General features: G+C 37.4%; 1 protein-coding gene across 1 annotated transcript in view; it reads left to right on the top strand.

Annotated features, from left to right (window-relative positions):
* The window catches only part of LOC123535926 (protein wntless-like), a 216,688-nt gene that overhangs the window by 99,026 nt on the left and 95,008 nt on the right, over positions 1 to 22,654 (top strand). The window lies entirely within an intron of this gene.

The following is a 22,654-nucleotide window of genomic DNA, read 5'->3' as shown; positions in this document are numbered from 1 at the left end:
TCTTTTGGACGTTTTGAAATGTCAGTATGGTGTCTCTGGTGTTGCATTGGACTGGTTGAACTCATATCTGAGGCCACGGAGCTGCCGCGTGAGTGTGAATCAAACAGTGTCATCAGCACGTGAGCTTACGTGTAGTGTCCCCCAGGGAAGCTGTTTAGGGCCGTGGCTCTATCTCACGTACGCAGGAACGATTTTTGACATTGTTCCCCCGTCCATTTCCGTCTTTGGCTTTGCCGACGACCACACCGCAAGCACACGTTTTAAGCCCGAACCATCCATCGAGGCTAAATCCATTGGTGAACTAGAGGAGTTTGCTACAGATTCAAATGAGTGGATGAACAGTAACAAACTAAAAATGAATTCCTCAAAAACTGAACATATTGCCTTTGGAAGTGCCCCTCAGTTGAATAAGTTAAACATTCACGAGATAGATATTTGTGGTGATAAAATCAAGAGACAGAGTAACATCAGATATTTGGGGGCCTATTTGGACGAAACTTTAACTTTCAAAGAGCATATAAAAATAAAGTGTAGAACGGCAATGTTGAATTTTTTCTGAATCAAAAACATTCGCAAATATTTGACTCAGGATGCAACTGAAACCTTAGTGCTATCGCTGGTTATTTCGCATTTAGACTACTGTAATGTTATTTTATACGGTATTTCTGATTGTGACATCGCAAAACTGCAACGCATTCAAAATATGTGTGCGAAGTTAGTTCTGAATCGTAGAAGAAGAGACAGTTCTAAGCAGGCACTCTACGATTTGCACTGGCTGCCGATCAAAGCCAGAATAAACTTTAAGATCTTGACGTACATGTTCAATTGCCATGTTGGAAATGCGCCTGCATATTTGATTGAACTCTTAACACCGAAAATCTCCCAGCGCTCCCTCAGATCCTCGGAGTCATCAGTTGACTGTTACATCGTCCCTTTCAACAAGCGAAAAACTTTTAGTGATAGAAGCTTTAGTACTATAGGGCCAAAGTTGTGGAACAATTTGCCGTTGAACATCAGACAAAGTTCTTCAATTGACTGCTTTAGGAAAAAGTTGAAAACGCATTTCTTCAGAGACTACTTTGCATTATTCTAAGTTTTGACTGAGTTTTAAACAGTGATGCTGGTGACAGTGATAGAAATTTAATGTTTGTCTGTGATAATTGTATGTTAGTAATATTTTAAAATATAGTATTATCATTGACTTTAAATTAATAATTGCTATTTTGATTCGTTTTAATTAATCTTATTTAAAATATTTTATATTTAATATTTTATTTCAACTTGTATTGTAAAACGCCATTGAATATGTTTTAAATGTAGAAATAGGCGTTTAAGCAAATAAACCAGTTTCAGTTTCAGTTTCAGAGGGGAGCCCCATAGCTCCCCTCAAAGGACTGGGATACCTCCTCCCATACCTCAAAATTTACAATAAAAAAATGTACCAGAGCTCACCATTTCGTGCCTGTAATTCAAAAGTTTCCAGCGGGGCAGCCCCCTGACCCACCAACACATAAAATTAGGAAATTACCCCTCCCAGTACCTCAAAATTAAGACCAAAAAAATGCACCAAAGCCCACAATTTTGTACCTGTTTTGTCAAAATTTTCCAGGGGGAGAGCTCCCTGACCCACCTAAAATGACTGGAATACCTCCTCCCATATCTCAAAATTTACACCCATAAAATGCACCAGAGCCCACCATTTCATATACCTGTATTTCTGGAGTTCCAGGGGTCAGCCCCTTGACCCCCCCCCCCCCCCCCCCCCACTCATAAAATGAGGAGAGTACCCCTCCCAATACCTCAAAATTAAGACCAAAAAATGCATCAGAGCCCACCATTTCATACCTGTATTTCAAAAGTTTCCAGGGGGACAGCCCCCTGACCCACCAACACATAAAATTAGTAAATTACCCCTCCCAGTACCTCAAAATAAAACCAAAAAAAATGCACCAAAGCCCACAATTTTGTACCTGTTTTGTCAAAATTTTCGAGGGGGAGAGACCCCTGATCCTGCTAAAATGACTGGAATACCTCCTCCCATACCTCAAAATTTACACCCATAAAATGCACCAGAGCTCACCATTTCATACCTGTAATTCAAAAGTTTCCAGGGGGAAAGCCCCTGAACCCCCACTCATAAAATGTGGAGAGTACCCCTCTAGTTCCTCATCCCTCCCCCTCACACACACACATATAGAGACTCTCCTCCCATACCTACCCTCTCTTGGCACTGTGCACCTTGCTGGTGTACTAAAACTATCAAATATTTCTGAATCCGGTCCCGAGTTTGTTCTCAGAAGTTCCTACTTTTTGTGCCCCCCCTATGAGTGGTGAGTTATGGCCCCTGAAATAGTCAAAAATGCACATTTTTACCTTGTGACACGCCTAGCTCAAAAAGTATTCGATATAAATTGATGAAACCTTGCATGAGTCTTAATCATGATATGAACTTGCACACCTCCTATTTTTCATCTGGCTCCGGCCCCTATTTTTAGAGTTATGGCCCCTGAAATAGTAAAAAATGCACATTTTCACCTTGTGACATGCCTAGCTCAAAAAGTATTTGATATAGATACATGAAACCTTGCATGAGTCTTGATTATGATATGAACTTGCTTACCTCCCATTTTTCATCTGGCTCCGCCCCCTATTTTCAGAGTTATGGCCCCTGAAATAGTAAAAATGCACATTTTCACCTTGTGACATGCCTAGCTCAAAAAGTATTTTCACCTTGTGACACGCCTAGCTCAAAAAGCGTTTGATATAGATTCATGAAACCTTACATGAGTCTTAATCATGATATGAACTTGCGCACCTCCTATTTTTTATTTGGGTCGGCCCCCTATTTTCAGAGCTATGGCCCCTGAAATAGTCAAAAATGCACATTTTCACCTTGTGACATGCCTAGCTCAAAACGTATTTGATATAGATTCATGAAAAACTTGCATGAGTCTTAATCATGATATGAACTTGCGCACCTCCTATTTTTCATTGGGTCCTCCCCCTATTTTTAGAGTTATGGCCCCTAAAATAGTCAAAAATACACATTTTCACCTTGTGATGCACCTAGCTCAAAAAGTATTTAATATAAATGGTTGAAAACTTGCATAAGTCTTTATCATGATATAAACTTGCACACCTCTAATTTTTTGGCTGGCTCCACCCCCTATTTTTAAAGTTATGGCCCCTGAAATAGTAAAAAAATGCACTTTTTCACCTAATTATGTGCCTAGCTCAAAAAGTATCAGATGTAAATTCAGGAAACCTTGCTGGAGTCTTTATCGTGATGTGAACTTGCACACTTGGCATTCCTCTTGAGAATCTTAGCTCTTATTACAGAGTTATGGCCCGTGAAATAACCAAAATAGTGGATTTTTTGTTTGTGATGCTCATAACTCAAAATGTAAAGGGCCTAGAATAATGAATCCTTTCATAAAATGATTGTTGAGGCTATACCCCATTAAGACTGCAAATGTTTGAATTATTGGCCCTCATTTATGACAAATGTACCAGTGGGGGGCACACACTGTGTCCAACAGACACATTCTAGTTATCACCAGATTCCTACTTTTTGCCTACTTTTCTCTACTTTTTAGCTCACCTGTCACATAGTGACAGGGTGAGCTTTTGTGATCGCCCTTCGTCCGTCCGTCCGTCCACAATTTCTTGTGAACACGATAGAGACCACATTTTGCAAGCAATTTTGATCAAACTTTTACAAAACTTGTATTGGCATGATATCTCGGTTCCTTTTGAAAACTGGCCAGATCCCATCATGGGTTCTAGAGTTATTGCCCCTTAAAGGGCCAGAATTTGTGTGCGTGCGTGCGTCAACAATTTCATGGCTCCAGATAAGATGCGTATTAGCGTAAATTACGCTTTGAAATAATGCATATACGCATATCTGATGATTTTTAAGCGTATAAAAACGTATATGGAATTACAGAAACGCATTCAATTACTTTTTACTAGCGTAAACAAAATCTGATTCGTCTGGGTGCTTTATGTAACAGAACACGGTAGGCATTCTTCCACATTGAACGTACCCACTCATTGAATGGTACTCTATAGACCTATGTTAAACTTTATTATACACTCAATGCGTGTGTAAATCAAATAGTTGGGAAAAAAGCAGCGTCGATTTAAAACATCAACTTCCTCTGCAGAGTAAACAACAAAAATGTCTTTTTCTACGAATGGGAAAGTGAACAAACACTGAATTCTTTAAAGCAACAAAAATGATCCAAAAATTATAACTAAAGGTAGATATCTATTGAAAATTGAAATTTCATATTTTTTGGTGAATGAAGCCAAAGCATGCCAAGAGAGAAAAAAAAAGGAAGCAAAAACTTGAATACTGAATTGAAACTGAACTGCAAACAAATTCATGGATGTTATGTATCCAATAAATATGTTAGAAAACTCATTTCTGGTTGTTGTTTTTTTTTCACATTCATTATAAATTTTCAGGAGTAAAATTTTACTCTTTCACAAAAATATGATGAGTAAATACTCATTGGCCAAATAAATTATCTGGAGCCCTGCAATTTCTTGTCTGCACGATGGTTTCATTTATGATTTTATTTTAACCAAACTTGCACACAAATTGTATCACCATAAGATCTTGGCACCTTTCTTGAACTGGCCAGATCCCATTATGGGTTCCAGAGTTATGGCCCCTGAAAGGGCCAAAATAAGCTATTTTGACCTTGTCTGCACAATAGCAGCTTTATTTATGATTTGATTTTTACCAAACTTGCACACAACTTGTATCACCATAAGATCTTGGTTCCTTTCTTGAACTGGCCAGATTCCATTATGGGTTCCAGAGTTATGGCCCCTGATAGGACCAGAATTAGCTATTTTGACCTTGTCTGCACAATAGCAGCTTCATTTATGATTTGAATTTTTATTAAACTTGCACAAAATTTGTGTCACCATAAGATCTTGGTTCCTTTCTTGAACCGGCCAGATCCCATAATGGGTTCCAGAGTTGTGGCCCCTAAATGGGCCAAAATTAGCTATTTTGACCTTGTCTGCACAATAGCAGCTTCATTTATGATTTGATTTTAACCAAACTTGCACACAACTTGTATCACCATAAGATCTCGACTCCTTTTTATGCGCCCGAAGAGACGTATTATGTTACCGCCTTGGTGTCCGTCTGTCTGTCTGTTGGTTAGCAATTTCCCTTCCGCTCTGTAACTCTTGAACCCCTTGAAGGATTTCAAAGAAACCTGACACAAATGTTCACCTCATTAAAACGACATGCAGAGCACATGTTTTTGGATGGCTCACTTCAAGGTCAAGGTCACACTTCGGGGTCAAAGGTCATATGATTTTATATGTGTGTATATTACCGGTACTCTGCATTTGCGTTGCATTGCAGTGCTCTTGTTTTTATTTGGCAGATCCTTCTTTTGTTCACTTACAGTATTTTTTTTTTTTTTTTTTAAATACTTCCCTTTTATTTTACTATAAATAGCTTATTTAGTAACTTTTTTATTATTGGCCGTAGGGAAAAACCGAGACCACTTTTCTGGGGGTACAACATGGATGGTACCTCCAATTTTTACCAAACTTGCACACAACTTGTATTAACAGTTTTTCTGATCGCTCGATGTCCGTTGTCCGTCGTCTGTCGTCTGTCAACATTTAGCTTGTGTATGCGATAGAGGCTGTATTTTTCAATTAATCTCCATGAATATTGGTCAGAATGATAACCTTGATAAAATGTAGGCCGAGTTCGAAAATGGGTCATCTCGGGTCAAAAACTAGGTCACTAGGTCAAATAAAAGAAAAACCTTGTGTATGCGATAGAGGCTGTATTTTTCAATTGATCTTCATGAATATTGGTCAGAATGATTACCTTGATGAAATCTAGGCCGAGTTCGAAAATGGGTCATCTTGGGTCAAAAACTAGGTCACTAGGTCAAATCAAAGAAAAACCTTATGTATGTGATAGAGGCTGTATTTTTCAATTATTCTTCATGAATATTAGTCAGAATGATAACCTTGATGAAATCTAGGCCGAGTTCGAAAATGGGTCATCTCAGGTCAAAAACTAGGTCACTAGGTCAAATCAAAGAAAAACCTTGTGTATGTGATAGAGGCTGTATTTTTCAATTGATCTTCATGAATTTTGGTCAGAATGATATCCTTGATGAAATCTAGGCCGAGTTTGAAAATGGATCATCTCGGGTCAAAAACTAGGTCACTAGGTCAAATCAAGGAAAAACCTTGTGTATGCGATAGAGGCTGTATTTTTCAACTGATCTTCATGAAATTTAGCCAGAATGATTACCTTGATAAAATCTAGGCCGAGTTCGAAAATGTTTCATTTGGGGTCAAAAACTAGGTCACTAGGTCAAATCGAAGAAAAACATTGTGTATGCAATAGAGGATGTAGTTTTCAATTGATCTTCATGAAATTTGGTCTGAGTGATTGCCTTGATGAAATCTAGGTCGACTTTGAATATGGGTTATCTGAGGTCAAAAACTAGGTCACTAGGTCAAATTAAAGAAAAATCTTGTGTATGCGATAGAGACTGTTTTTTTCAATTGATTTTTATGAAATTTGGTCAGGATGATTGCCTTAATGAAATCTAGATCGAATTTGAATATGGGTCATCTGAGTTCAAAAACTAGGTCACTTGGTCAAATCAAAGAAAAAACTTGTGTATGTGATAGAGGCTGTATTTTTCAATTGATCTTCATGAATTTTGGTCAGAATGATTGCCTTGATAAAATCTAGGTCGAGTTTGAACATGGGTTATCTAGGGTCAAAAACTATGTCATATCTAAGAAAATGCTTGTTTTATCGCAAGAGACCAATTTTTTGGTCCAATCTGAATGAAAATTGGTCAGAATATTTGTTTCCATGAAATCACTAGGTCAAACATGTTTTACACTGTTATGGTGTGTTTCTTAGGTGAGCGACCTAGGGCCATCTTGGCCCTCTTGTTAGATGTATTTTGACATATCTGACCCTTGTAAGAATTTTTTTTTCTTTTTGGTTAAATTTCTTCCCTTTTTTGTTCCTGTCCTTTGGACTTCCTGTGTTCTTCCTGTCCTTTGGACTTAGATATTTTTTCTGAGGACTTAGATTTATTAGCTCATCTGATTTTTTGAAAAAAAATGATGAGTTATTGTCATCACTTGAGCGGTTGTCGGCGTCGGCGTCGGCGTCTGCGTCGGCGTTGCCTGGTTAAGTTTTATGTTTAGGTCAGCTTTTCTCCTAAACTATCAAAGCTATTGCTTTGAAACTTGGAATACTTGTTCACCATCATAAGCTGACCCTGTATAGCAAGAAACATAACTCCATCTTGCTTTTTGCAAGATTTATGGCCCCTTTTGTACTTAGAAAATATCAGATTTCTTGGTTAAGTTTTATGTTTAGGTCAACTTTTCTCCTAAACTATCAAAGCTATTGCTTTGAAACTTGGAATACTTGTTCACCATCATAAGCAGACCCTGTACGTCAAGAATCATAACTCCATCTTGCTTTTTGCAAGATTATTGCCCCTTTTGGACTTAGAAAATCAGTTTTCTTGGTTAAGTTTTATGTTTAGGTCAGCTTTTATCCTAAACTATCAAAGCTATTGCTTTAAAACTTGCAACACTTGTTTACCATCATAAGTTGACCCTGTATAGCAAGAAACATAACTCCGTCCTGCTTTTTGCAAGATTTATGGCCCCTTTTTGACTTAGAAAATATCAGATTTCTTGGTTAAGTTTTATGTTTAGGTCAACTTTTTCTCTTAAACTATCAAAGCTATTGCTTTGAAACTTGCAACACTTGTTCACCATCATAAGCTGACCCTGTACAGCAAGAACATAACTCCATCCTGCTTTTTGCAATAATTATTGCCCCTTTTGGACTTAGAAAATCATTTTCTTGGTTGAGTATTATGTTTAAGTCAACTTTTCTCATAAACTATTAAAGCTATTGCTTTAAAACTTGCAACAGTTTTTCACCATCATAAGTGGACACTGTACATCAAGAAACATAACTCTATCCTGCTTTTTGCAAGAATGATGGCCCTTTTTAGACTTAGAAAATCATGGGTAGGACAATATTTCTATTACACAAAAAAAATCAGATGAGCGTCAGCACCCGCAAGGCGGTGCTCTTGTTTTTAATTGCTTCCCTTTTGGCCAGGTTTGAAAATAATTTTATTTGAAGTTACTTTAAGAAAATTTCAATTATATTTTCTCATAATTCTTTTGATTGATTTTGATTGTGATTTTTTGACCTTCTTGTGCGCTTTAGGGTCAATGACCCTCTTGTTCTGTCATATCATACTATTGCTTATATCTAATACTGTAACTTCACATAAACATTGTCCAGCATACACTGCCTCGGTAGCCTAGTGGTAGAGCGTCCGCTTCGAGTGTTGGAGGTTGTGGGTTCGATTCCCGGCCGCGTCATACCAAAGCATAAAAAATGGTACTAGTAGCTTCCTCGCTTGGCGCTCAGCATTAAGAGGATAGTGCTAGGACTGATCAGTCCGGTGTCAGTATAATGTGACTGGGTGGGGTATCATGCCACGTGTCTACGGTGTGATATTCCAGTGAGGCAGCACTATAAAGTTGGGCATTGTGCTCACTGCTACAAGTAGACACCGTCGTTTATATGAATGAAAAATTGTTGAAAAAGACGTTAAACCCGAACATACACACACTTGTCCAGCATACACACAAAGTATATGCAGGGGCTGGGCCCATTATACCCAAGGTCAAGGTCACCAAAGTGTTATACTTAGGTTATTTTTAAGGTTAAAGCTTTTTGGCAACCTTTGTTTTTAGCTCACCGGAGCCAACGGCTCATGGTGAGCTTTTGTGACCGCTCAATGTCCGTCGTGTGTCGTGTGTCCGTCAATATTGTCTAAAAAAAACTTCTTGAAAACCACTGGGCAGAATTACACCATTTATGCCATTTTGCGAATGTCAACATGTTTAATAACCCAACGCGTCTAAAAAGACAAAAATTGACGGATCGGACTAAGGTATACCAGCACTAAATGACGGTCCCTACCGAACAGTTTTTAGCTCAGTGACAAGGTGAGCTTTTGTGATCGCGCAGCGTCCGTTGTCCGTACGTGCGTGCGTCCGTCCATCCGTGCGTAAACTTTTCCTTGTGACATCTCTAGAGGTCACAGTTTTCATGGGATCTTTATAAAAGTTGGTCAGAATGTTCACCTTGATGATATCTAAGTCAAATTCGAAACTGGGTCACTTGCTTTCAAAAACTAGGTCAGTAGGTCTAAAAATAGAAAACCTTGTGACCTCTCTAGAGGCCATATATTTGCAAGATCTTCATGAAATTGTCAGAAGTTCACCTTATGATACTAAGTCAATTAAACTGGGTCATGCTTTAAAAACTAGGTCAGTAGGTCAAAAATAGAAAACCTTGTGACCTCTCTAGAGGCCATATATTTCACAAGATCTTCATGAAAATTGGTCAGAACGTTCACCTTTATGATAGCTAGGTCAAGGTTTAAACTGGGTCAAGTGCCTTTAAAAACTAGGTCAGCAGGTCAAATAATAGAAAAACCTTGTGACCTCTCTAGAGGCCATATTTTTTATGGGATCTGTATGAAAGTTGGTCTGAATGTTTATCTTGATGATGTCTAGGTCAAATTTGAAACTGGGTCAACTGCGGTGAAAAACTAGGTCAGTAGGTCTTAAATAGAAAAACCTTGTGACCTCTCTAGAGGCTATACTTTTCAATAAATATTCATGAAAATTGGTCAGAATGTTCACCTTGATGATATCTAGGTCAAGTTTGAAACTGGGTCACGTGCCATCAAAAACTAGGTCAGTAGGTCAAATAAAAGAAAAACCTTGTGACCTCTCTAGAGGCCATATTTTTCATGGGATCTGTATGAAAGTTGGTTTGAATGTTCATCTTGATGATTTCTAGGTCAAGTTTGAAACTGGGTCAACTGCGGTCAAAAACTAGGTCAGTAGGTCTAAAAATAGAAAAACCTTGTGACCTCTCTAGAGGCCGTACTTTTCAATGGATCTTCATGGAAATTGGTCAGAATGTTCACCTTGATGATATCTAGGTCAAGTTCGAAACTGGGTCACGTACCTTCAAATACTGGGTCAGTAGGTCTAAAAATAAAAAAACCTTGTGACCTCTCTAGAGGCCATATATTTCATAAGATCTTCATGAAAATTGGTCAGAATGTTCACCTTGATGATATCTAGTTCAAGTTCGAAACTGGGTCAACTGCAGTCAAAAACTAGGTCAGTAGGTGTAAAAATAGAAAAACCATGTGACCTCTCTAGAGGCCATATTTTTCAATGGATCTTCATGAAAATTGGTCAGAATGTTCGCCTTGATGATATCTAGGTCAAGTTCGAAACTGGGTCACGTGTAATCAAAAACTAGGTCAGTAGGTCAAATAATAAAAGAACCTTGTGACCTCTCTAGAGGCCATATTTTTCATGGGATCTGTATGGTAGTTGGTCTGAATATTCATCTTGATGATATCTAGGTCAAGTTCAAAAGTGGGTCAACTGCGGTCAAAAACTAGGTCAGTAGGTCTAAAAATAGAAAAACCTTTTGACCACTTTAGAGGCCATATTTTTCAATGGATCTTCATGAAAATTTGTCTGAATGTTCACCTTGATGATATCTAAATAAAATTTGAAACTGGGTCACATGTGGTCAAAACTAGGTCAGTTGGTATAAAAATAGAAAAACCTTGTGACCTCTCTAGAGGCCATACTCTTCATGAGATCTTCATGAAAATTGGTGAGAATGTTCACCTTGATAATATCTAGGTCAGGTTCAAAACTGGGTCATGTGCCTTCAAAAACTAGGTCATTAGGTCAAATAATAGAAAAACCTTGTGACTTCCCTAGAAGCCATATTTTTCAATGGATCTTCATTAAAATTGGGTCATGTGGAGAAGGTGAGCGATTCAGGACCATCATGGTCCTCTTGTTTACATCATACAAGTAGCCTATTTTCTCCATTTAAGATTAACAGGTTATTTAGTAGGAACAATAGATAGATCTTTATTTTATAAAAGTTTCTAAGAAATGAAGATTAGAGATTTAAATTTCGTAATTACATCCCAGACTTCACAGTCCTTTATGGTAGTTTAAGTCCGTGAGATTAATTATTGTAATGGAGACATAAACATTTTCTGAGGCGGAAATGAAAGGTGGCTTTGTTTTGTTTTTAATGCCGCGAAGTCGTACCCAATTTACACACAGCTACTAATTATGTAACAGAGGCAGATCTGGTCTGGAAAAGAAGTCAGCAAATTCTAGAGTTGTAACACTTTTATTAACTATTCAATTCTGAGCATAAAAATGGTTATCTTAATACAATATACAATACAAAGATGTTACAAGCATTGTATACAGATAATGTTTATAAAGCATCATTGTTTTTAGAAATATATGGGGAATACAATAATATTTTATTTAAACTCGCTTTTTCGTATGAGAGGTTGACCATGTCAACACATTAAGTTTACTATTATAAAAATAATTCTTTAAGAGAGTGAATTTACTTTCATTTAAGTACACAGAATATTTGAACACAATTTGTCTCTACAATTTTCAGATAGAACCTATGTAGATTATGATATTATGAAAACAGTGTAGATTCATAGTCTACAGCTAAACTGTACATGACATATTAACAAGGTGAATATAAAAAGAAATATTTTTATGAATCAATAATTATTGCAATTAAGCATATGAGACATTTTAAATGTACAATGCAACGTAGCATTATGTAATTAAGTATATGAGACATTTTAAATGTACAATGCAACATATCAGTATGTATGCAGACTGTATCACTTAATCAAATCTGTAAACTTTCATATTCAGACAATTCGAACTGTATAATACTAACAAAATTCCAATATCCAGTAATAGCAATTGATCTGAACTGACTTCACTTAATTTCTAATAATAATGTACATAGTTTCTGTAAAATAACATAAAGAGTTACTACCAAATGAAATTAAATATTTTGCTTACAACATTCATTATGAAAAAGAATAAGAAATGACAACAATAATTTTAATTCAACATACCTGGAAAAGAAGTCAGCAAATCCTAGAGTTGTAACAGTTATTAACTATTCAATTCTGAGCATAAATGGTTATGCTGGACTCTAGGTTTGCTTCAGTTTATATGGAAAGGTCAGCATCCCAGGGATTAGGTGCTAAAATCTTGAAAACAAACATTCTTTTGAAGAAGCTAAAAAGTTATCACCAGTAAGAGGATGTTTGCAGTTGTTCTGCAAACAACTTGATGACATTTTACTTGAAAACACATTTTGTTCACAAGCTATCAATTAGTATGTTTTCATAAAACATATGCACTAGACAAAAAGGTGCTAGGCAGTTTTGAAAGTCAAATACTTTAGGCTGATTTCTTAATTTAGCAGGCTATACATTCAAAAGAGGAAGTTCTCAAAATTATATGTAGAATAAGTAACAGCTTAGTACAAAGTGTCATAATCCAAAGTTTGAAAAATATATCTTTATACAAACAACTAAAAATGTTGTTGAAACACAGAAATGTTATAGATTCCATTTCTATTAATCTCCTTTATTTTATTGTTATATTTTTTTTATACATTTTTTTTTACATTTTTAAATGATGAAAGGAAAAACTTTATACAACAATTAAAATTTGTAAATTACATGTTGAAAATTTTATACAATTGAAATTGTAACCCATATGCTTTGTGACATATGAGTATTATCTACACATTATGTAATGTGACAATGCAACATATCATTATGTATGCAGACTGTATCACTTAATCAAATCTGTAAACTTTCATATTCAGACAATTCGAACTGTATAATACAAAATTCAATATCTAGTAATGGCAATTGATCTGAACTATAGGGAATTACTTAAGTGTCAGATTATGTTAAGCTGACTCTCAAAGTCTCAAAAAGATTGTTAAGCCAGGAAGCCAAGCTGTCAACTTGTAAAAATGCTATTATTTGTTTTTCCTGTTCTTCTATTTAATCATTAACCCTTTCCCACACCGAAACGTTTATCACCGTATCTATCGATTACCAAACAGAAACGTATTGACCCGTGTCTATCGGTTCCCCGATAGAAACGTATTATACCGATTAACGGCCATTTGAACAGAATCGTTTTATCCCGTGTCTCATAATCAATCGCTTTATTTTCGTTCTTTTCCTAAAGAAACAAATTCCGGATGTTTACTAACTCAAAATATGGGATTTCGTCATCATTATTTACGTACAAGATCATGTGGTTACTATTTAAATTTATCGAGTACTTTGCAAGGAAATTTCCTACATGTGCACGACGCTACGTCATGGAAAATTACTGAGAAAACTGCTTGCAACTGGCCGGTTCGCGGGCTTTCCTCGTTCTAAAAATAACAACCATTTAACATCAAAGTATTTTTAAATGTGTTAGTTCATGAAGGTCACGCGTGATACATGCAGATTTCCCCTAAACAACAATTTGTGTATACGATGGCTTGGAATTTATGGCCTTACATAACGGGAAGTGTTAATCAAAACAGAAGGACCGCGGCTTTCAAATATTTTATGACACCCCAAGAGTTAATTGCAGCGGAAGTCACCCGTGATGTACCGACGTTTGATCATCAAAATATTACGTAATATTATCCTAAAAATATATTAATTTTTAGCACAAGAATACTGTAGTCGGTTACGAGTCTCGATGTCAGTGATCTTTTTGCACTTTCAGAAATTTTACGATCCGTTATTTTTGTAGTGTTATTCAGTTTGATGGTTGTTGTTATATATAAATACTTACTGATTCCGATTCGGAAGATAAGTCTATTAACTATAAATCAAACTTTCAAACATCATTTTGAAATGAAATTGTATATGAATTTCAATGTGAAAGTAATCCAAAACAGAATTTTATGCCTAAAAATATATATTCCCGTACTTTAACACTTTATATCTTCGAAACTCAAAGAGAAACTACAATAAATTTTGTATCATCGGAAAGAGAATTTAAATTGCTATAAACTTTATATTGACAAAAATAATGTCAAACTTACAGAAAATATTAAAATAATGACATTTTTAACATAAGTGTGTGTAATCACAAAATAATGCCAACACCTCTGTTCAGATAAGACAGTCACCTTTATCAGCCATATACCGATTATAGATTATTGATTATCACTTATCAGTGTTGTGTAAAAGAGGTTACTTTGGCTTCTGTTCTGTGTGGTAAAGGGTTAACCCTTTCCCACATCGAATCGTTTATCACCGTATCTATCGATTACCAAACAGAAACGTATTGACCAGTGTCTATCGATTACCCGATAGAAACGTATATTATCGAGTATCGGCCATTTGAACAGAAACGTCTATCCCCGTATCTCATAATCAATCGGTTTATTTTCATTCTTTTCCTAAAGAAAAGCATTCCGGATGTTTACTAACGCAAAATATGGGATTTCGTCATCAATATTTGCGTAAAATATCATGTGGTTACCATTTAAATTTATCGAGTACTTTGCAAAAATAGACACCGGGTTTTTTTCCTACATGTGCACGACGCTACGTCATGGAAAATTACTGTGAAACTACTTGCAACTGGCCGGTTCGCAGGACTTTTCTCGTTCTAAAAATAACAACCATTTAACATCTAAGTATTTTTAAATGTGTTAGGTCATGAAGGTCACGCGTGATACATGCGGATTTCCCCTAAACAACAATTTGTGTATACGATGGCTTGGAATTTATGGTCTTACATAACGGGAAGTGTTAATCAAAACAGAAGGACCCCGACTTCAAAATATTTTATGACACCCCAAGAGTTAATTGCAGCGGAAGTCACCCGTGATGTACCGACGTTTGATCAGCAAAATATTACGTAATATTATCTAAAAATATTTTAAATTTTAGCACAAGAATACTGTAGTCGGTTACGAGTCTTGATGTCAGTGATCTTTTTGCACTTTCAGAAATTTTACGATCCGTTATTTATGTAGTGTTATTCAGTTTGATGGTTGTTGTTTTTATGCCCCCAAAGGGAGGCTTATAGTTTTTGAACCGTCTGTCCGTCTGTCGGTCTGTCAGTCTGTCCGCAATTTTCGTGTCCGGTCCATATCTTTGTCATCGATGGATGGATTTTCAAATAACTTGGCATGAATGTGTACCACAGTAAGACGACGTGTCGCGCGCAAGACCCAGGTCCCTAGCTCAAAGGTCAAGGTCACACTTAGACATTAAAGGATAGTGCATTGATGGGCGTGTCCGGTCCATATCTTTGTCATCGATGGATGGATTTTCAAATAACTTGGCATGAATGTGTACCACAGTAAGACGACGTGTCGCGCGCAAGACCCAGGTCCGTAGCTCAAAGGTCAAGGTCACACTTAGACTTTAAAGGATAATGCATTGATGGGCGTGTCCGGTCCATATCTTTGTCATCCATGGATGGATTTTCAAATAACTTGGCATGAATGTGTACCACAGTAAGACGACGTGTCGCGCGCAAGACCCAGGTCCATAGCTCAAAGGTCAAGGTCACACTTAGACTTTAAAGGATAATGCATTGATGGGCGTGTCCGGTCCATATCTTTGTCATCCATGGATGGATTTTCAAATAACTTGGCATGAATGTGTACCACAGTAAGACGACGTGTCGCGCGCAAGACCCAGGTCCGTAGCTCAAAGGTCAAGGTCACACTTAGACGTTAAAGGATAGTGCATTGATGGGCGTGTCCGGTCCATATCTTTGTCATCCATGGATGGATTTTCAAATAACTTGGCATGAATGTGTACCACAGTAAGACGACGTGTCGTGCACAAGACCCAGGTCCGTAGCTCAAAGGTCAAGGTCACACTTAGACGTTAAAGGTCATTTTTCATGATAGTGCATTGATGGGCGTGTCCGGTCCATATCTTTGTCATTCATGCATGGATTTTAAAATAACTACTCATGAATGTGTGACACAGTAAGACGACGTGTCGCGCGCAAGACCCAGCTCCGTAGGTCAAAGGTCCTAAACTCTAACATCGGCCATAACTATTCATTCAAAGTGCCATCGGGGGCATGTGTCATCCTATGGAGACAGCTCTTGTTTATATAAATACTTACCGATTCCAATTCGGAAGATGAGTCTATTAACTATAAATCAAACTTTCAAACATCAAAATGAAATTGTATATGAATTTCAATGTGAAAGTAATCCAAAACAGAATTTTATGCCTAAAAATATATTTCCCTTACTTAAACACTTTATATCTTCGAAACTCAAAGAGAAACTACAATGAATTTTGTATCATCGGAAAGAGAATTTAAATTGCTATAAACTTTATATTGACAAAAATAATGTCAAACTTACAGAAAATATTAAAAGAATGATATTTTTAACATAAGTGTGTGTAATCACAAAATAATGCCAACACCTCTGTTCAGATAAGACAGTCAGGCTTATCAGCCATATACCGATTATTGATTATTGATTATCACTTATCAGTGTTATGTAAAGGAGGTTACTTTGGCTTCTGTTCTGTGTGGTAAAGGGTTAAGCCTGCCAAATATTGTGTTGTAATAACTAAGTAATTACTTAAGCCATATGTGTAAAAATGTCACATGTTATTTCACATAACCAATGAGAATCCTTCACATATTTTAGCATAATGTTTTCTGAATTTAAAATAGCATAATGCTGGCACTTTTAGATGACAAAGTAGGTGTTCCTTCATAAAGATTAACTTTACTATTTTTATTTGTGGTGTTCCACATGGAATTTAGCATTTAAATTTGTGTTTGGTGTTCCAACATATTCTGGGGAACCAAATAAATTTCTGTTGTGTTAAAATATTGGAACTTTATTCAATTAAAACAGATAAACTACACAGGACTCGAATTATTTTTAATGTAGTGCGAATCGCTGCATAATACTTTGGTTATAAATTATTAATTATTTCTATATTTACTAAAATTTCAAAACTATCGAAACTATCGATTGTTGAAGGAACTATCGGCGATTGTTATTGGATCGTGACTTTTCTATCGATGCATACAATCGGGACACTCAGTATCGCAATGCATCGATAGTTCGATGTATCGTTACACCCCTATTTAGTACAATATAAGATAAAATCTTGAAACTTAAAATGTATCTTTAGCATCATCATCTGCATGTGTGGTAACAGTCCCCAAAACTCTGATTTGTATTTTTGACCAAATTATGCCCCTTTCATACTTAAATTTTTTGAAAAACTTCGTTTTCTGTACTATATAAGGTAAGGACTTAAAACTCAAAATATATTTTTATGCCACCGAAGGGAGGCATATAGTTTTTGAACCGTCTGTCCATCTGTCGGTCTGTCGGTCCGTCGGTCCGTCGGTCTGTCGGTCTGTCAGTCTGTCGGTCTGTCAGTCTGTCCGCAATTTTCGTGTCCGGTCCATATCTTTGTCATCGATGGATGGATTTTCAAATAACTTGGCGTGAATGTGTACCACAGTAAGACGACTTGTCGCGCGCAAGACCCAGGTCCGTAGCTCAAAGGTCAAGGTCACACTTAGACATTAAAGGATAGTGCATTGATGGGCGTGTCCGGTCCATATCTTTGTCATCGATGGATGGATTTTCAAATAACTTGGCATGAATGTGTACTACAGTAAGACGACGTGTCGCGCGCAAGACCCAGGTCCGTAGCTCAAATGTCAAGGTCACACTTAGACTTTAAAGGATAGTGCATTGATGGGCGTGTCCGGTCCATATCTTTGTCATCCATGGATGGATTTTCAAATAACTTGGCATGAATGTGTACCACAGTAAGACGACGTGTCGCGCGCAAGACCCAGGTCCGTAGCTCAAAGGTCAAGGTCACACTTAGACGTTAAAGGATAGTGCATTGATGGGCGTGTCCGGTCCATATCTTTGTCATCCATGGATGGATTTTCAAATAACTTGGCATGAATGTGTACCACAGTAAGACGACGTGTCGTGCACAAGACCCAGGTCCGTAGCTCAAAGGTCAAGGTCACACTTAGACGTTAAAGGTCATTTTTCATGATAGTGCATTGATTGGCGTGTCCGGTCCATATCTTTGTCATTCATGAATGGATTTTAAAATAACTACGCATGAATGTGTGACACAGTAAGACGACGTGTCGGGCGCAAGACCCAGCTCCGTAGGTCAAAGGTCCTAAACTCTAACATCGGCCATAACTATTCATTCAAAGTGCCATCGGGGGCATGTGTCATCCTATGGAGACAGCTCTTGTTTCCATCATCATCTGCATGTGTGGTAACAATCCAAATAACTCTGATTTGTCCCAATAACTCTAATTTAATGTGTTTTTGACAGAATTATGCCATGCCCCTTGGTCTGTATAATTGTTGTAAGGTCCTCTCCCAAATTTTATCAAATGGGGGCACTTGGCCCCAAGTAGGGGCCGCTAGAGCTAAAAATAGAAAACCCTTTAAACAACTTCTTTTCATGAACCCCTTGATGAACCTTCATCAAACTTGGTCTGTAGCATCATTATATTATCCTCTCCAAATTTATTCAAATGAGGGCACTTGGCTCCTTTTAGGGGCTGCTTTAGCTAAAAATAGAAATACCTTTAAACGACTTCTTCTCATGAACCGTTTGATGGATTTTCATCAAATTTGGTCTGTAGTGGCACTTAGTGGCCCCTTTAAGTGGCTGCTAGGGCTAAAAATAGAAATGCCTTGAAATGACTTCTCCTCATGAACCGCTTAATGGATCTTCATCAAACTTGGTCTGAAGCATCATTATATGGTCCTCTCCCAAGTTTGTTCAAATGGGGGCACTTGGCCCCTTTTAGGGGCCGCTAGAACTGTAAATAGAAATACCTTTTAAACAACTTCTTACCATGAACTGCTTGATGGATCTTCATCAAACTTGGTATGTAGCATAATTATATAGTCCTCTCCAAAGTGTGTTCAAATTTTAGGGGCCGCTTAAGAGCTAAAAATAAAAATACTTTTAAAAGTCTTTTTTAATTTAAATTTTTTTTTAAATTCTTTTTAGCTCACCTGTCACAAAGTGACAAGGTAAGCTTTTGTGATCGCGCGGCGTCCGTCGTCCGTCGTCCGTGCGTGCGTGCGTGCGTGCGTCCGTCCGTCCCTAAACTTTTGCTTGTGACCACTCTAGAGGTCACATTTTTCATGGGATCTTTATGAAAATTGGTCAGAATGTTCACCTTGATGATATCTAGGTCAAGTTCGAAACTGGGTCACGTACCGTCAAAAACTAGGTCAGTAGGTCTAAAAATAGAAAAACCTTGTGACCTCTCTAGAGGCCATATATTTCACAAGATCTTCATGAAAATTGGTCAGGATGTTCACCTTGATGATATCTAGGTCAAGTTCGAAACTGGGTCACGTGGGGTCAAAAACTAGGTCAGTAGGTCTAAAAATAGAAAAACCTTGTGACCTCTCTAGAGGCCATATTTTTCATGAGATCTTCATGAATATTGGTCAGAATGTTCACCTTGATGATATCTAGGTCAAGTTCGAAACTGGGTCACGTGCCGTCAAAAACTAGGTCAGTAGGTCTAAATATAGAAAAACCTTGTGACCTCTCTACAGGCCATATTTTTCATGAGATCTTCATGAATATTGGTCAGAATGTTCACCTTGATAATATCATGGTCAAGTTCGAGACTGGGTCACGTGGGGTCAAAAAGTAGGTCATTAGGACTAAAAATAGAGAAACCTTGTGACCTCTCTAGAGGCCATATTTCTCAATGGATCTTCATGAAAATTGGTCAGAATGTTCAGCTTGATGGTATCTAGGTCAAGTTCGAAACTGGGTCACGTGGGGGTAAAAACTAGGTCAGTAGATCTAAAAATAGAAAAACCTTGTGACCTCTCTAGAGGCCATATTTTTCCTGAGATCTTCATGAATATTGGTCAGAATGTTCACCTTGATGATATCTAGGTCAAGTTCGATACTGGGTCATGTGGGATCAAAAACTAGGTCAGTAGGTCTAAAAATAGAAAAACCTTGTGACCTCTCTAGAGGCCATATTTCTCAATGGATCTTTATGAAAATTGGTCAGAATGTTCACCTTGATGATATGTAGGTCAAGTTTGAAACTGGGTTATGTGCCTTCAAAAACTAGGTCAGTAGGTAGAAAAATAGAAAAACCTTGTGACCTCTCTAGAGGCCATATTTTTCAATGGATCTTCATGAAAATTGGTCAGAATGTTTACCTTGATGATATCTAGATCAAGTTCGAAACTGGGTCACGTGGGGTTAAAAACTAGGTCAGTAGATCTAAAAATAGAAAAACCTTGTGACCTCTCTAGAGGCCATATTTTTCATGAGATCTTCATGAATATTGGTCAGAAGGTTCATCTTGATGATATGTAGGTCAGGTTCGAAACTGGGTCACGTGGGGTCAAAAACTAGGTCAGTAGGTCTAAAAATAGAAAAACCTTGTGACCTCTCTAGAGGCCATATTTTTCATGAGATCTTCATGAAAATTGGTGAGACTGTTCAGCTTGATGATATCTAGGTCAGGTTCGTAACTGGGTCATGTGCCGTCAAAAACTAGGTCAGTAGGTAGAAAAATAGAAAAACCTTGTGACCTTTTCTAGAGGCCATATTTTTCACGAGATCTTCATGAAAATTGGTGAGAATGTTCACCTTGATGATATCTAGGTCAAGTTTAAAAGTGGGTCACGTGCCTTCAAAAACTAGGTCATTAGGTCAAATAATAGAAAAACCTTGTGACCTCTCTAGAGGCCATATTTTTCAATGGATCTTCATGAAAATTGGTCAGAATTTTTTATCTTGATGATATCTAGGTCACATGTGCTGAAAAACTAGGTCACTTTGTCAAATAATAGAAATAACGACGTCATACTCAGTTCAACACTGGGTCATGTGGGGATAGGTGAGCGATTCAGGACCATCATGGTCCTCTTGTTTAAATTTAATACTTTGTCAAAAGCAAGATCTAATTAGGTCAAATCGGCCTCAGGTGAGCGACTTAGGCCCATTTGGGCCTTTTGTTCTGGTGTGTAACAACTTTTTGTAGAACCATATGACTGTCATGGTTCTCATTTGTTTACAGTCGGCATCCAAAAGCATGTCCGCTCTCTAAGTCAAACAGTTTTCATCCAATCTTCACCAACCTTGGTGACAATGTTTGTGGGCATAATATCTCGGCCAAATTTGATAACAAGGAAAAACGCCTCAGGCACTCTTGAGTTATGTCTCTTGAATTACTCGAATTCTGCAAATTAGTTTTCATCCGATCTTCACCAAACTTGGTGACAATGTTTGTAGGCATAATATCTTGGCCAAATTTGATAACCAGCAAAGTCGCCCCAGGCACTCTTGGATTATGGCACTTGAATTAGGCCAAGTTCGATGACGGGCGTATTTTGTGACAGTCTGCCAATCTTGTTTATTTCATATTTTTCCAATGTAAAAATAAAATCATATTAAATCTTTAAAATACAGATATTAGCATTTGAGAGCATCCACCAATTATAGATTGCCAGACGTTTGTCTCCATGAATTATGTGATATATATAGTTATGATTTATATACATTGTTAGTATGTTGCTCTATTTAATACTTGGAAGATGTTGTAATGGTATGCAGTATGTTTTGTGAAAAATATCCCTAGGTGGGGGACAGTAACTCTGTTACAAATTCTTCTTCAAATTGTTTCATTTAACTTCCTTTAGGGGCTGCCAGAGCTGAAAAAAAGAAAAACGTTAAAAGATCTCTCATGAACTACTTGATTGATCACCAAACTTAATCTGCAGCACACAGCATTAAACAAAACATTTATATAGTTTAGTGAACTTCTCAGAAGCTTTGTCCAGAGGTCAAGGTCCTTCTCGAGTGAGAGACTTAATTATGTCCCCCCCCCCGGAGTGGGGAGACATATTGTTTTTGCCCTGTCCATCCGTCCGTCCTTCTGTACGTAACACTCCATTTCCGATCAATAACTGGAGAACCATTTGACTTAGAACCTTCAAACTTCATAGGGTGGTAGGACTTATGGAGTAGACAACCCCTATTGTTTTTGGGGTCACTCCATCAAAGGTCAAGGTCACAGGGGCCTGTACATGGAAAATCATTTCCGATCAATAACTTGAGAACCACTTGACCCAGAATGTTGAAACTTCATAGGATGATTGATCATGCAGAGTAGATGACCCCTATTGATTTTGAGGTCACTCTATTAAAGGTCAAGTTCACAGGGGCATCAACATGGAAAACCATTTCCGGTCTGTAACTTCAGAACCACTTGACCCAGAATGTTGAAACTTCATAGGATGATTGGATTGTGGCAGAGTAGATGATCCATATTGATTTTGGGATCACTCTATTAAAGGTCAAGATCGCAGTTGACAGAACATGGAAATCCATTTCCAGTCAATAACTTGAGAACTATTTGACCTAGAACCTTCAAATTTCATAGGGTGATAGGACTTACAGAGTAGATGACCTGTATTGTTTTTAGGGTCACTCCATCAAAGGTCAAAGTCACATGGGGCTGAACATAGAAAACACTTTTCAATCATAAACTTGAGAACCACTTGACCCATAATGTTGAAACTTGATAGGATGATTGGACATGCAGAGTAGATGAGCCCTACTGCTTTTGGGGTCACTTGGCCAAA

This window comes from Mercenaria mercenaria, chromosome 17, assembly GCF_021730395.1.
Source record: "Mercenaria mercenaria strain notata chromosome 17, MADL_Memer_1, whole genome shotgun sequence".
In the NCBI taxonomy this organism is placed as follows: domain Eukaryota; kingdom Metazoa; phylum Mollusca; class Bivalvia; order Venerida; family Veneridae; genus Mercenaria; species Mercenaria mercenaria.
This window is presented reverse-complemented; position numbering and strand designations above follow the sequence as displayed.